This window comes from Cebidichthys violaceus, unplaced genomic scaffold, assembly GCF_023349555.1.
Source record: "Cebidichthys violaceus isolate CVI_PGR_0920_01 unplaced genomic scaffold, fCebVio1.0.p SCAF_530, whole genome shotgun sequence".
In the NCBI taxonomy this organism is placed as follows: domain Eukaryota; kingdom Metazoa; phylum Chordata; class Actinopteri; order Perciformes; family Stichaeidae; genus Cebidichthys; species Cebidichthys violaceus.
The window spans coordinates 13,269-20,906 of record NW_027176740.1 but is presented as its reverse complement, the minus strand read 5'-3'; the positions used below and the strand labels follow the sequence as shown (position 1 = coordinate 20,906).

Genomic DNA, 7,638 nt, shown 5'->3' with positions numbered 1-7,638 from the left:
TTTTGTAGATGTTAAGAAGGTGCAGCATGTGTGTGTGTGTGTGTGTGTGTGTGTGTGTGTCTGTCTGTCTGTTGGAAACATCATCACAAAGAGTCAGGAGTACTTTAACTGTCCTCTGAGTTTTGGGAAATGAATTTGATCCATTTCATTATTCTAGCATTGCTCTATATATCTTATGGATTCTCTTTTCCCGAGGTTCTACTTTTTGGACCTTGAGCTGCGACTGCTGAAGCTTAAGAGGAGTCAAAACCAGCTGTTGAAAAGTGTGTGTGTGTGTGTGTGTGTCGGCTTTAAAAAAAATAAAAATAAAAAGCTGCTAGATGTCGTTCTGTAGGTCCAGTGCATGATGGCATGTTTTATTTTTTTTGGACATCTCTGCATGTCCTGTGCCCATGTACTCGTGAAGGGGTCACTGTACGACTCCTAAAGAACTATCACAGACACGCAGTGGGATGGGGGGGGGGGGGGTGTGACGCGCAGGCCGAGGCTTCTGGCCTATTTTACATTGTCGTCCGTATACGATCTGATCCTCAGTTAGACATCGTGTCCAGTCCCAGCGAGGCGGCGTGCTGTTTCGCCCTCAGACGGAGGTTCTCGATGCTTGTGGTCTTGCTGTTGTGGCTGGTGAGGGCCGCCCGCAGCCGACGCCTGCTGCAGCAGCGGGCTGCTCCACACCTGCTGAGCGTGATGGGACAGGGACTGGTAGTAGGACTGGCAGGGCAGAGAGCCCAGCGGCGCGGGGGGGCATGTTAACATTCATCCCCAGGTAAGGGAGTGAAGATGGGGCCGAGAGGTCAAAGGCAGGGTAGTGCACCAGGTTGTTGGTGGCGGCCATGTGCTGGCGGAACTGCTCCTGCAGACGAAACAGGCTGAGAGGGGAGGAAGAATAAGAATGGCTCTGAGAGAGAGGACCGCTGCCGGCCAGGCCGCCGCTGGAGGAGGAGGGGGGGGGGTCAGGGACGGAGAGACCAGGGGAGAGTCTGGACAGAGAGAAGACGGGAATAAGAAAGTTAAGTTAGTACAGTCAGCTGAGGATTTTAGTCATACAGGTGAGGGATGTCATGAAACAAGTTTGTGACGGATAAGGACAGGAATTAAGCACCTCGCCAGACCAGAGATCATGTTCTCACCTGGTTTAGGGGCTGAGTCTTTTGCAAACTGGAGAGATGTCCTCAGGAGTCACCGCTCTCTCACACTTCGTCTCCTCTCTCTGAGGTTTACTCTCGTCCTCCTTGTCCGTGGCGTTGTCCTCCGTCGCCGACTCGCTGCCGGAGTGTTCCGCCGACGTGACGTTCAGCTCCATGTCCAGCGGCGCAGGACGGTCTACCGGACCCTCTGCCTCCAGAGACGAAGAGGAGGAGGACGAGGATGAAGGAGGGAGCTGGGCGTCAGTAGGGATTGTTGTGGAGGGAGGCGCGTCCTCCTTCTCGCTCCCTCCTTCCCCCGAAGCCTCCTTCTGCTTCTGGAGCTGCTCCTTCTGGAGGCTGCGCTGCTTCTTGCGGAATTTGGCCCGGCGGTTTTTGAACCAAACCTGATGGCGGAGCGGAGAAGAGGCCGGGTCAGATGGAGAACAAGCAGAAGAGACGTACAACAGTGGATGTGAGCTCTGACTCGATCCCACTAAATGACTGATTTCAGTCAGCGTCAAACGACTGAGTGGCAAATGAACTTCCCAATAAGTGACAGCAACAACAAGTGCATATTTAAATCAATTTCAACAATAGCAGTTTAATTGACTCTGTGTTTTAGCATATATTGTATTGTGTCGGATAAGTGAAAAGTTTCACTGTGAGCAAGACTCAACCCGAGGAATATGTTTTCATTTTTTCCTGTATTGATAATAATGTACAGTCACGGTTTTCAACTCAAACAAGCTGTGTTTTGATTCATGAATCACTCATTTATAGCAGGTCTTTCTATTTTTTTTATTCTGATTATTTTTTTAACATTCTTTACATCCAACAGTGCCTCCCCAAAAATAACAGGCTAGTCCACCCCCACGTATTTCTACTGGACAAACAGATACAACTTTCTGTCCATAAGATACAAAGCCTACAATCACATACATAATGAGTCGGTAATAAAATACCCGAATGAGCTCCTCGAAACTACTGTTGCCTGTAACGCGCATCAGTAGGTGCTTTGTGCTCTTCACAGTGTTTTTTTTCCCCTTCAGCTATATAGACATACCTGCACGCGGGCCTCGGGCAGGTTGGTGCACATGGCCAGCCGCTCCCTCATCACCACATCCGGGTAGTGGGTCTTCTGGAAAGTCTTCTCCAGCGCTTCCAGCTGCTGTGCGGTGAAGGCTGTGCGACTCCGCCGCTGTTTGCGGTGCTGAGAGCCGTAGCGAGCCTCCAGGATGATGTCTTGAAATGCGCAGCCGTTGGAAAGGAAACACACACGGCAAAATTTATTCAACTGAGCACGATGGGGACTACGACGCCTCGCGTTATTTGCATGAACGTCAGCTGCTGTATAACACCTCCATGTAGCATTAATGTATAAGAGCCAAAGAGAAGCTTGCGTGTGTGTGTGTGTGTGTGTGAGCGTGCACTTAATTACCAGCTAGTCTCTCGGCCAGTGTGAGCGCGTGCACGGACGGCCGGTAGTCGGGCGCGTGCTGCGCCTGTTGCGCTGCCTGCTGGTGCAGGTTGTACATGGCGCTGAGGGAGTTCATGGCGTGCAGAGAGTAGCCGTTCACCCCGTAGTGCTGCATGGTGAGAGGCCGCTATACCTGCGGACATGAAGAGAGGAAGGAAGAGAGTTCACTCAAGAGCATGTTGCTGTGAAGGGCGCGCGGCTGCTGATGGGCACGCGGAACATGTGATCTCAAACCAACCTTTTTTTTTTTTTTTTTTTTAGTAGCCCGAATGACAGGTCCTCGCGCTAGAGGGCCAATATATTTTAATGTACGCACTCAGACAAAAGTGTTATCTATTAACATCCAATTATCGCCGTGTTCAATCCATTAATTATACAAAAGACTTTTAATTGGGGTAATTATCGCTCGTGCCCATAATGAACCGTGACGTGATGCCTCAGTCGTGAATTTATTCACGTCGTTTTTTCTGTGATCCCGGAGAAGCCAAATCCCCAGTGGAAGCGTTGCGTTTGACAGATCAAGGCGTTGATGAAATGTGTTTTGGAAAATTAAATAAAGAGATTTGTTTCGGGTCTCGGTGGCAGAACCTGCAACCGGATAGCAGGATTATTTTTTATTAATAGGCCATGATTACGGAAATGCTATTCAAGTGCTGTTCAGTTATAGTGACTGATTTTTTTTTTTTTTCACTTTCAGTTTTTCCTGCAACATTTAACTCTAAACTTTGCAAATCATGTTGCGTAATTTGATGTTATTTATATAATTATATAATTGCAGCTTTTTAATATTACGAACAGATCCATCCCTTGAAGTAAAACGTCCGTATCAGAGTCTTTCACGTGGCAGCAATTTTCCAAACTCTATTTTGTAGTTCTCCTTCACGACCGAGACTTTCCTAGATGAAGCGCTCGAGGACACGATTAGATATGTATTAGTACGGAGGAGGCTGACAGGAGGGAATATCTCTGAGGCCCAACCAGTTATTATAACTATTACAGAGAGACCACAGGGAACATATAGAAATCGTTCTCCTGTACGACAGGTACGGTGTCCAGGGAAATGCTGAAGTTCTTGAAAGTATATGTTTAGGCCGTCTGCCTCTCAATACTTTTGAATTTCCAGGTTATCATTTTATTAATTTCTTCTTTTTTTTTCTCCTTTCAATTTGACTAATTAACAATGCTTTCTTCGTGTAGGTCTATGCAGTATTTATATGTAAGAACCGTTTCGATTGCTCCATTACCTGAAAATATGCAGGATATTCGTTATAATTTGAAACTGAATTGATGTTAATTTGACCAAGGTCATACTCTTTTACATAAGCTCATTAGTTAACATCTTAGACTTGATAATTCATTCAATCAAATGTCAATTTTAAGCATTAAATTCCAGTTTAAATCACTAAATTATGATACATTAATAACTAATGCTACTACTAATATTAATAACAATGCTGATAATAATAATAATAATAATATACATTATAATAATGTGTTCCTATAGGCAAATTAAGCAGTTGTAAACGTATTTTATACGACAGAAAAGACCGGGTGGTCGTTTTTGGAAAAGCCATTTTTTTTTATCCATTTCTCATCTTTTCAGAGAGCGCGAGAGAGAGAGAGTGTGTGTGTGTGTGTGTGTGTGTGTGTGTGTGTGTGTGTGTGTGTGTGTGTGTGTGTGTGTGTGTGTGTGTGTGTGTGTGTGATGCCCGCAGTGCCCATTCCCAGCCTATTAAGTGGCCGCGGCGGCTGATGAATGTGATCAGAGGGCAGTGGGGAATAGTTTAATTCGTCGGGACAGAAGGTGCTTCGCTAAACATTTACTTTACTCCCCCAAGTATTTGAGTTGAATGGGCCTCCCCCCCTCCCCGTCTCCCCCCCCTCCCCTCCCCTTCCCCTCTCTGGCGGCCTCTTATCCCATCGCCCCGGGGCAACGTTTTGGCTGAGATGTATGGCCTCTCCGCGGGTAAAAATATGCATGTTGATCCCCATTTGGCTCCCCGTCTAATGGAAGTGCAAATAGGTTTCGACTGCGAGGCCCTCCATTTATCATCAACGCTGACACGGACGGACGTACAGCGGGACTTGGGTGGTTAGCTCTGGGGTTGGAGTTTGCGCGTGTGCGTTTGCGTGCCCTCGTGGGCAAAGTGCGCGCGCGTGTTTCTATTATTCCAACGACTGTGCTCAATTGGGTTTATTTTTGTCCATTTCTGTTTTCTCTGAAAGTGAAGGTGTACATATTGGATTACACCTGGAATCACACAACATGTACACGGGGAATAAATGCAGCATTTATCTATTTTCACAAACATTGGAAAGTTTAATTGACGAAAAAAAAACGTTTCCTATCGATTTTAATCTCACTTTTTTGCAAAATGCAATAATCTGCAAATAAAAACATCTCGATGTCTGCAACGTTGCTTTAGACTGTTTGGTCCGCAAGTCAACTTTTTTTTTGTAGCTTTAAAGCCGGTCTGCTCGTGATTACAAGTTTCACCCACCTCTTCTATTTACCACTACACCTCTGGTTATATAGCCTGTGTCCTACTGCCCATATCAAATGCGGCACAATAGCTCATCGCTGTGAGCCTGTCAGCGCTGTTATTGTCATTCATAAGCCTCTCTCGCGCTCCAGGCACATGGGCCCTCCTGGCAGCCCTGTGCGCAATGCTTCGATTATCAAACCGTCATTATGTAAATAGGCGTGTACAGTGCAACTCTTTGATCCGACTAAATTAGGGGAAAAAAAAAAAAATGTTATTTGCTAACAGCCCTCAGGGTCACGAGTCGACCTGACAATCTGCTCTTTGCTGTGTCACAGTGTGAACTGTCAGAGCGCGAGGGACGTGTCTTTGATTTTCACTGAGCGGAAGGATATTTGCTTTGCAGAAGCCTGATTTTGAAATGGAAAGCTTTTCGATATCTAATATTTAATTGTCTGTTAAAGCATTTTTAAAAATCCAAAATGTCACAGCGACATTATATTTATTCTGTAACCAAGACTGCATTACAAGACATAACCGGAACATGTTGAGGAATAAAAGGAGGAAAAACCCAGAAAACCCTTCGGCGTGCTTCTGTAAATGTGGAGCACTTTAAATTCAGATTTGTATTTTAACAGTAAACTTCAAAGAAGAGCATCATAAACAGGGTGTCCGTTGTGCATTTTAGTTCTCGCGCAAGGTTACATTTTGGGTATATATGCTACTAAAACTTTAAAATATCAGAATTATCATAAATATATTTCTACATTCTCACCAGCGGAAACTGCTTTCGTCTCCGCTTGAAATGAAGTAAAACAAAAAAAAAATCATCTTTATAAACCGTATAAAGATATCTCTATTGGATACAGGCTACTGTATTTGTTTCACTTACACACACACACACACACACACACACACACACACACACACACAATAAACGTCATTCCGGTTCAGAGGCACTGCTATTAGAGACCGGCTGATAAAGGTGCAACATAGTTTAACGTGAACATTAAATGCATTTTTCCACATGTGAAAAATGCATTTAAGTGAATAAGGAGAAGGAGAAAAGTTGTTACCTCTTGTAGAGACAGTTGTCTTTTCCGTCGCTTCGTACACAATCCTCAACTCTCAGGTTTCTCTCCTGCTCTTGCTGCTGCCTTTGCGCTCGTCTGTTGTTTGTAATGCCCACTTTTCCCCCTCGTCCTTTTGTCCGACAGCGAGATACACAAAGTCATCCAGTGTTGCCGCTTCACTTCAAGTCCGTCCGCTCCGCGCTCCACCGGCTCCTGCTGTAGTTGTTTAGTTCTCCCGTCTCTCTCTCGCGCAGAAGTGGGAAGCCGCCATCTGCTGGTGCGAGAGCCCGGTGGCGGGATTTTAAAGGAGAGCTTCGCGGGGGTCGTGCTGGCTTTCTATTGGCTCCCCGTGCCGTCAGTCGAGTAAATAAGATTCGCGGATCGTTCAGCGGCAGACTTCTGGTGTTATTTTTTTTGCAAACATGATCAATTTAAGCACATTATGTCCGCTAAATCCCTCCGAGTCTGTCCCCATGTTTTTTTATTTTATTGACATCAATAAACATCCCCTATATGTGAAGGTTGACGTTTTTTTTAATGGTCCGTTTTTGCAAAACATATATATATATATATATATATATATATATATATATATATATATATATATATATATATATATATATATTGATATGTGATCGATATGATGTAGGATTGATTTTATTTCTTTACGAATCGCAACTTTATGAATAATTTTATAGGTTATACCTCAAGCTTAAAACAAGTGAGGGACTCGGTTCTGCAAGCTTTTATAATATAAGCTAATGAAAAACACTTCGTCAACCCATTTTAAACATAGACAACTATGAGGTGTGTCATATTATTTCATATCTTTTAGCTCTTTTTTTTTTTCAAATCTACTACAAACTGCGTGCATGCAGTTGGATCATGAATCCAGTTGCCTGTCCTTAGTTTTTGTGAGAGAAAAAAAGCGACCGATCTTAAGTTTGTTTGCGTTTCGGCTTTTTTTTTTTTTTTTTTTGCTCCATGCCACTGGAGGAGAGAGGGAGCCTTTAGAGAGATGGCTAATAGATGCCAGGGCGCTGCCTTTAGACTCTTCCCCCTCGGCCTGGAAGGATTTGGGATGGGATAGGGAAGACAAGACGCCATCTCAGCCTCCAAAAACCCCTGTCTTAAAATGACTGCGGGTAAGAGGATTAGGGCAATAATGCCCTTCTCTTCTTGAAGGGTTTTTAGAGAAGATTTCTTCTCCCGGAGCAAAACCGTTTAGGTGGGGAATTAAGGGCAGCGCAAAAGTAGCCTTTTAATGTAAAGCTTGCATATTTTTTTTTTTGGGAGGGGTGGAATTCTTTGGGGAAAAGTGCTCGGCCTATAGCGCACTTTTATCTCTGATGTTTCTCCCTGTGAACACATTTGAACAGTAGACAAAAGATTTCATGGAATGCAGGATATTTATGTCCATGCGTTTTTACGCATTCAAACTCCACCCAGACGCATTGTTTCAAGACAATCAGGGGTTT

The 7,638-nt window shown here is 44.5% G+C and overlaps 1 pseudogene; it reads right to left on the bottom strand.

The window, feature by feature from the left end:
• Nucleotides 1-530: 530 nt before the first annotated feature.
• Nucleotides 531-6,391, bottom strand: LOC137888405 (diencephalon/mesencephalon homeobox protein 1-A-like; annotated as a pseudogene).
• Nucleotides 6,392-7,638: the final 1,247 nt, after the last annotated feature.